The following is an 8,946-nucleotide window of genomic DNA, read 5'->3' as shown; positions in this document are numbered from 1 at the left end:
AAAAACCGAGATTGAAAAAAAACTTTGTTCTGCGTTTAGCTAATGCCAATAATGATTGTGTCCAAATCATAATATGGTATATTATTTAGACTTAATTATCTTCTCAAACCGCTAAATATTTTGTAACAAAGGTATTTTTTTTAATGTTGTGCGTTTAGGAATTGCCGCTTTAACTAAAAGTAAAAATGTATGATATTTATATTTACTAATCCTATCAGTTTTCTTTTAATTTATTTTGATAACGAATTCAAAACACAAATATACGATAGGGCCCAAATCTTTAATATCGAAATTGAGGCGAAATTGTCGCAATCAATATTAAACATATTAAGTCAAATACATATAATGTTTTTGTTTTATTTTCTCGCATATTTTGAGAAAAGCAGTATACAGGCCTCGGCAGGAATGTCATTTCGTCCACTTTTCCCGCCCTCTGCAGTAATATACTATAAAAGTATTCATTTGCTAGTTATGTTAATCTACTCGTACTACAAATCCTAACATCTTTTACCAATTTCCAGCGGTATTTTCACGAATGTGATACACAAATTGACCCGCTGCATATTAATACGGGCCTCAGATATCTTCATGTTTGTTAACCCCGTGCCCCACTTGTTGCGTCGGGGCTGAGCCGGAGCCCCGGCCTGGGCGGGATGACGCCACGTTGTGCAATCGTGACCAGCAACACGTCCTCGAGTGCTATTAAGATGGGTACAGTTATGCTACCACTCGAATGTCCCACCCGTCATGGTTATTAAATGTTTCATTACAGAAAGAAAAAAAGTAATGAAAGTTTTAACCCCTTTCTATAAACGTTTGTAAGGCTTACTCATACCTATCTTAATTTATTCGTTCGTCTTTAGTGTCACTTTGATGTCATCGTCATCGTCCGTCTTTTTAAGAATAAGAATAAGATTTTTTTTTTTCATAACTAATATAATCAATTAGGAAGTAACACATATTCCAATAACTATCTAAGTACGTTTGTTATGAAAAAGGAATCCACTCAGCATTTGTCAGGTCACGGAAGGCGACTCGACGCTGATATTATGTGGATACTAGTTGGCATGTGATACAGAACTGCCCAAAGCGCCGCGCAACGCAGCCCTACTAAAAATAAAAATAAAAAGTAAAAAAGGAAACCTCACAGATAGAAATGCTGTTGTAACACCCACTACTGCCGAACGTCCTTAAATAGCATCATACCCCAAAGTCTTATCACCTGGTATCTTTGGCCTTCCATAACACCAAGGCACATCCTCATATCACACACACCCCACACACTAGAGCGCTACGTTGGATTAATCTGTAATTTTAGCAAATGATTTTTTAAGTCTCTTTTGAATTTGTATAAAGTTTTCACATTTCTTATTGGAGGAGGGATGTTGTTCCAGCACTTCGTGGCAGCGTATTTAAAGCTACCACGAAATGAAGCGCTCCTATGTCGGAGAAATAGAAGGCGGGGGGCTCGTCGGATGGCGCGGATTGAAAAAATTTGCTTATTGCATATAGAAGAGTAGCAAGATGCAACGTACGACGAGCCTCCATTTTAAGCAGTTTTCCCTTATTAAGAAAAGGTGTCACATGCATGCGATACGGAATGCGAAAACAGAATCTGGCACAAGCGTTCTGCAGGCGTTGTATCATTTTCTTAGTATGAGACAGCAGACATTCGTGAAAAACCGTATCGGCTACGTAGTACGGATTAATCACATTTAATAGTTTTCCTCCTCACTGATTATTAAGGGGAAATGTTGTAAAGCGTTTTATATTTAATATTACTAACCATCGATGAAATAAATGGATATTTCACCCCATTGGTCATTTTCACAAGTAATTCAGACTATTTATATTTTGTCTTTGTTTGTTGAATTTAAATGCCAAAGTGAAAAATAAAACAAGATAATGAAATGTTAACGTACATACAGCCCAAATGGAACGGGATTTATTATTTTAATATATAACAGAGTCGTGTTTGCACACTTGAATTGACGGTAATACCTAAATACTTTTATTGTAACACAGCACGACTAGATATATCAAAATTATCGTGATCATTTTTGATTAGATCACCCTTTAAATTTGATTATAGGTGCAAAAAATACTTAACTAACTGACAGGCACACAAATGAATTATTAAAACTTAAAAAAGCTTTTATTTGAAACATTCAGACGGACGTGCGAACAATGTAGAATGAGACAGCAATTCAAAGGAATAAATCAAAATAAAGCGACGAGCATAAGAAGCGGGTTAGTGTGCCACTCTGTGGGCTATTGCTATTAGTTAGCAACGCTGACTAGGACGCCGGCGCGTGAGCGAGAGCGGGCGCGGAAGCGGGTGCCACTGCTTGTTAAGTAAAAGTACCTGCCTGCATTGTAAGAAAAGATCTATTATATTATACAATTCAGAAAGAAACATAAAACAGTCGTTTGTTTTTGTAAGTAAGTAAGTAGTCTTAATTAACGTCTCCTCTTCTCCATTATTAGTATTAGGTAATTACAACATTTATTAAAAAAACCTGGTCTATATTTTAGCGGATATTTTTTGCATATGATCGAATATAGATTAGAGTTCAATAAAACAGCCGGTTGGATTAAAAAATATAAAAAAGAGTCTGGACTTAATTAATTAGTTATTTGCATAATTAAAGTTATATGCACTTAATTCTGTATAGGTACTATTATAAAATCAAGATGTAGAGTTTTGACGTACCGCCGGTACAATTGCCAGATATGTGTCAGGTGAATTAAAATTACGTGAGAAACGTGTAATTAAGTCACTATTGTGTCAACAATCCTAAAGTTGCTTTGTCTAATGAAGAAAGTAACTGACTGATCTAAATCAGGTCTGTGTACTTACAATTAGTCCAATGGAAGAAAAAAAAAACGGAAATATGATGAACTAGTGTGCGCTTGCCTATAATTAGCATCCCAGCAATTAAGATTAGCATAAAGTGCCGCTTCACAACAGTGATCAGCATGTTATTCCATTTAATACGAAACCAACATAGTCAAGAAAGATCAATAAAAGATATGATTGAATTATTTCTCATTATAAAGAAACTCCATATGATCTATAGATATATCTTTTACTTTATAGGTCGATACGTCACAAAATTAGCTGTCTTCTGAAGACAACGGTCGCAAAACGAGATTCATGGTTTGTTGATTAGCGAAACACCAAACGTGTGCCTTATATGCAATGTCTGTATAACTATAATTCGTTCCATATATAAAACTAGTGGGTCTGTGAGCAGTAGTAGTACACCTCGTGAGTTTTTCGGAATGCCTGTTTTTTTTAAATGTTTTTAACCCACGCGTTTCCACCATTTTGAATACCTAGATTCCATAAAATTATTCTACTAAATAAGTCCATGTAATTAACCTGCTCACAAAATTCCTAAGGTAGGCATGATTTTGAGCTTATGTTACTTTTACAGTGTATTTAAACAAAGTTAAATGTAATTACTGTTATGTTTGTGGATTTCTAGTATGCCTAACGCATTCACTGCCACCGACGCACATATCCGTTGTCGGAACTTCGCCCAGTGCCGCTGTCATAATTATTCATACATTTTGAACGCACATGTGCGTCGGTGGCACCTGTGGAAGTCAGGCGGTAGTGAATGCGTTAATTTTAGTATTTGGGCCACGTGAACAAAGCCGGGTGCTTATAGGTTATGTTAACAAACATTGAATGAACAAGTAGGACTTGGACTTGTACTAGGGTCAAGATGATTCCTTTACCCCGGCCCGGGGATGATCTCGTACTTGCACTAGGGTCAAGATGATTCCTTTACTCCGGCCCGGGGATGATCTCGTACATATAGATTTTCTTACTTACTTTCTTATGTATACAATTTTTTGTAAACAAGTGATGCCGCCTGCTTTGTTTTGTCAGTCTGTCTGTGTTTGTCCTTATTCTGGGTGGTTGTAGTCTATTTTTATTAATAATTCTGAGTTTATATATTTTTTTTTACTTTTTATTACACAAACGTGATGGCGTGTATTTAAAAAAGTAAACTGCTCGAGGCGAGTGGTTAAAGGAATCGATTACAGCCGCTCTTGATGCTGTGAAAAATAGCAAGGCATTTAAAAGCAAGTAAAAAATTTTCAGTGCCCATAAGGTCATTGAAACGAAGGGCCAAATTAAAAAATAAAACAGCTGTTGGTGCAGTAAAATATTATTTTTATTTTGTTTAAATACTATTTTTTGTTACCTTTTTCTTTATAAAACATTTGTTTACTCGAAATGGGGGTAAGATCATTTTACTTCTACTTGGTGGATCATCTTACCCATAGGGAGGTACAAAGGCGATTACTTTGTAAGGTTTTTAAAAAAAATATATATTATAATAAAACCTAAATTATCTTCTGTTTTTGAGTAAGAGGAAAGTTAGATAGATACATATATTAATTGCCTTTATTTTTGGTTTAGCTTGAAAAATATGCACTTTATAGCGATTCCCGCTTAAAGAGATCATCTCGTACTATCTTCCCCTACTAATATATTTGCACTGTATAGTAGCTTCCATTATTTTAACTCTAAAACTCACCCTTTGTCGGACCCTAACGTATTGCTCCTCTCCTCTCATCCACTCAAAGGTTGACTGGTAGAGATCCCTTAAAGGGATAAGTCCGCCTTTGTACAAGTATCTTAAAGTTTGTCAGTAATGTTTTGTTAATTTTCTTTTGTACAATAAAGAGTTTACATACATACATACATACATTAAGGAGTTGGAATCTGGTGGCGAAATTTTAATGTTATATTAGTAAAGCAGTTCAGCTCAGAAGTAATAGCTTAACCTCGTCTGTACTAACGGCAGTCTATTGTATCATCGGATCATCGGATTATATCATGTTGGATTTCAATTTCAACAAATTGAAATCCAACATGATATAATCCGCATACATAACAAAATCTTCACATTTATGTTTCAGAGGGAAATAAAAATTGCAAGGGATTATATTAGAACCAAATAGTTCAGGTTTGAATAGAAGCTTAGATTGTCTGTAACAAGCTCTAAATTTGTAAAAATCAGAGGAACGTGCGTTTCTTGCAGCCAAATAGTTAGGAAAGTTGATATTTTTGAATAGAATAGAAGACATTTATTCACATTCACAAAGACACACAAATACAACCAAACTAAATAACAACAACAGCAAACACAAATAAAACAAAAAAAAGAAATACAAAAATTAAAATGTATGATTTTGTGTGTCCTCGCAATGGTGAAACGGCCGCTGACTCAGCATTATGTTGAGGCGTTAAACGCCTGCAGCGCTGATATTCTGTCAGAACCGTCTGTGACTCGCGGAATGATACACAAATATACTCACATAAATAAAATTAAGACAAAGCATCATTCTACTTTTACAAAAAAATATTTCATAATCGTAAATGAGTCCTGTACTGATAATTTATTTGAATTAAAACTGTGGTTGCTGAATAAGCGCTCAAATTCAACGTTAAAATTGTACTAGGTACTGTAGGGACTAGGCTGTATACCGCTGGCACGTGGTAAACCTGACCACCTGGCAGGTTATATTGACCTTATTATGTATAATGATAGTATTTTTATATTGTGTAATTCTAGAATTAGATTTTAAAAGCGATTGTCAGCGGTATACGTGCCGGAGCGCAGATTGCTCCCGACGGCCTGAAGGGCTGGATCTATCTTTGTAAAGTATTATTATAACAGGAATAAAACAAAATAAGATACTGAAGAACTATCCTTTATATTCAATTAAGTTTAATGCCACGCGCGTAGATTCCATGTACCTAGCTCTAGCATGACTACAGTCCCCACAGTACCTACCTAAAAGAAAATAGGCCCGTGACGATGTGAGTTTCATTCTTTATAACATTCCTTGTCTAAAAATAGTTTTATTTAAAGTACGAGTTCAGTCTAACAGATAAGAACAAAAATACGAGTATATATAAAACTTCATTTTATCGACGAAACTCAAGTGGCCCTTATTTTCTTTTGAGTAGACTCTAAATAAATCTGTAAATTCCGTAATACTTTGTAGTAAGTATAACGATATCAAAGAGTAAACCATACATTGTTGCAGGAACGTGGTGGTACGAGTAGATGTCGGTTTCGAGGACTAAGTAAGTGCTAGCTCTTCGTTGGTTGACTTATCTCCAGACAAGTACTCGTATAAACCAAGACCTTAAGAGAGCCACTGAAGGGCCAATAAAGAAAATCATTCGATGTTCCACTTACTATCTGACTGCCAATTTTCACAACCATTGTTACAAGCAAAAATGACGTCTAAGTAGTTTGTGTTAACGGTTACCTGAAGTGAAAGCATCGTTTGTAGGTCTGTAGGCCTGTCAACTGCTGGAAGTAGGCGTCGCAGTGTGCGCGCGCGCGAGTGTGCTTGTACGCAACGGAGATAGCTGTCCGCAGGGGCTCTCAACTTAAAGAGAAATGCGCCGGTCTAACTTTTTTATCTATCAATAATGAGTCTGAGCTTAATTTGACGTTTTGCGTCTCTCAAATTGGCTCTGATGGAAAGTACCTAAGTATGCATTTACGAGTAGATGCACAGTTTTAATGTTATCAAAAAGCCATATAGATTATTTGTGCATCATTATTATTAGGAACATCAAGAATCATACTGTAGCAATCTTATTCAAAAATAAAAATGAGTGAATAAGCATGATGTGACGTCTGACGTGTGTTATCTACACTTACAGTAATGAAGCAGTCCGGGCGCTACGCGCGCGCTACGGGCCAGCGGACGGCGCGCGAGCGGGCCGCGCTTGCAGAGCCCTGGCCGTTCGGTGGTGGTACACAATTTTGGTGGGAAGTGAGTAGGGTGCGCCCGCGCCACAGTCAGTTGGTGCTACGCGCGGTACGCGCTCGCCTTTTCTTTTTAGTGCAGTGCGGTGTACATACGGACAAAATTGGACAACAAATTATAATAGTGCCACTACAGCGACTTTTAAAATAGTGTATGTCAAAAAAATATGAAACACGTTTTTGTTCCATTTTTGAAAATTGCAACAATTTTGTGAAAAAATGGAGCAAATTGCGGGTGTTTTGGGAATTGTTTGTAATTGGCATTTATAAAGTGACGTGACAGTGCCGCGGATTGTTGGAGTACACAGTGGATAAGCACTCTGGACGCCAGTTTTATTTTTTCTAATTTTTTCCTGTCTTGTTTGTAAATATTCAAGGGAAATTTAACTTTTTTGTTATATTTCATTTTTTATTTATGCCAATCACACTTTTCCTTTTTTCTTTTTGTTCTGTTAACTATCTTTTTACGTGATTCCTTTAACTAACTCTGCATGCTACATTTAATCCCGTAAAAAACAGTTTTATTATTTAATAATTTTACTACGTATCAATTCATAAAATAATTCAGTTGAAAATTCGTGTCGCATTTTCTCGTGTAGCCCGGGCGGGCAGTTCTGTTTTCGGCTGATATTCGGGTTGGCCGGGGTCGGCTGACTGGTTTTTTACAGTTCTAACGGGCGCGCGCGCCGGCCCGCAGCGACACAAATTTTTACGCATTTCTTTGTTAAAATTTATTCAACTTAATCATTACTATAATATCAAATTAATATATCCGATCGTAAATAATTTAACAAAACCTAAAATATCCGCGTGAACATCAAACTTTGCAAATATTAGCCCGTCACGAATCGAAGCAAAGGAGCTTTTTAGAATTACAATTGCATGTCATGCTCATGAATATGTAAAGCTAGCTTTTCTTTAGGTATTCGTAGTTAAGATAAATTCTTCGTAGGCACTGTCGGATACTACGTTACTCGTCCTACTAAGACCTAAAGTCTATCATTCTTGTTTTCTAGTTTCCACCCCGATCCCGTGCTTGTTGCCCCACTTTCGACCCTGGGTTCTCCCCTGTACGCTGTTGAAGGCACTTAAGTGATTCCTGTGACATTTGACAAGTGACGCGCCAAGTTCGAGCTAGAGAAACTGTTGAAAAGTGGACTTTTTATGATGTTGCCGCGGATCTGACAGGAGAAGACTGCACGCTACTTTCGATCTCGCTACAGCTTATCCAGGTGAGCCCCCGTCTCCTTAACATCTTCCTCTGCAGTCTGCACCTAGCGTGGTCAACCATACATTGTTACCTTGTTATGGCAATGTAGTTAATTCGACGTATCAACCTATTTACAACATAAGAATCGGTTCTCTCAGCATTGCTAGGACTCGATCTCAGTGAATGGTTGGCAATTTTCTAGGTAAAGTATTTTGAATTTTAATGTCAACATAAAATTGTTACTTACTTTGAAATTTACAAGATTATTGTTATTTTTGTGCCTTTCTTGTCTTTGCGAATGTTTTGTTTAATGCAAAATTCGTTTGAAAAATCACAAACTTATGATTGTGTGTTTCACTTGTGTAAACGTTCATGTGCATGCACGATATTGTGTTCCAATTGATTTAGTACCTATTAAAATTTAGTTAGTAATTGCATTACATCTCAGCAGGTGGATACATCATAATAAAATATTTTTAAATATTTATAAAACGGGTACACCGTCTAAAATAGTTAACTACACTTACCTAAATGATAATAGCAATTAGAAAAAATATATATTTATAAAAAATATCTACTTACTACAAATTGTAATCAAAGACTGAACAAATCGTACTAGGATTGATTACGTTACTCAAAATTAGGTGTTTTGAAACTTATTACTTAGTTCCGCACAACCAGGTCAGCGGTATTTCTTCAACCAAGTCTAGACAAATCCTAAATTCGAAGCAGGTGCTTTATTATCGTCTCACTGCGTTTATTGGACAGTGTATTTATTTCTTTTCATAAAGTAATTAATCGCTTTGATGCAATAATTAAGAGAACTGGTCGGGCGGAAAGCACTATAATTATTAGACGAAATTTAATTAAGTGGGCTACATAATTAATTTCCCTTAAATACTCTAAGTATTAAAATTACATATT

At 36.1% G+C, this 8,946-nt stretch overlaps 1 protein-coding gene across 5 annotated transcripts in view; it reads left to right on the top strand.

Annotated features, from left to right (window-relative positions):
- The first annotated feature begins 6,841 nt into the window (after positions 1–6,841).
- The window catches only part of ich (zinc finger protein ichor), a 39,306-nt gene continuing 37,201 nt past the window's right edge, over positions 6,842–8,946 (top strand). The window contains exons 1-2 of one of the 5 annotated variants that reach the window (XM_074092950.1): positions 6,842–6,964; positions 7,929–8,044. The gene's annotated coding sequence lies outside the window, so the exon portion shown is untranslated. The other 4 variants (XM_074092935.1, XM_074092941.1, XM_074092946.1 and 1 more) reach the window with 4 other exon arrangements.

This window comes from Choristoneura fumiferana, chromosome Z (genome assembly GCF_025370935.1).
Source record: "Choristoneura fumiferana chromosome Z, NRCan_CFum_1, whole genome shotgun sequence".
Lineage (NCBI taxonomy): Eukaryota > Metazoa > Arthropoda > Insecta > Lepidoptera > Tortricidae > Choristoneura > Choristoneura fumiferana.
This window is presented reverse-complemented; position numbering and strand designations above follow the sequence as displayed.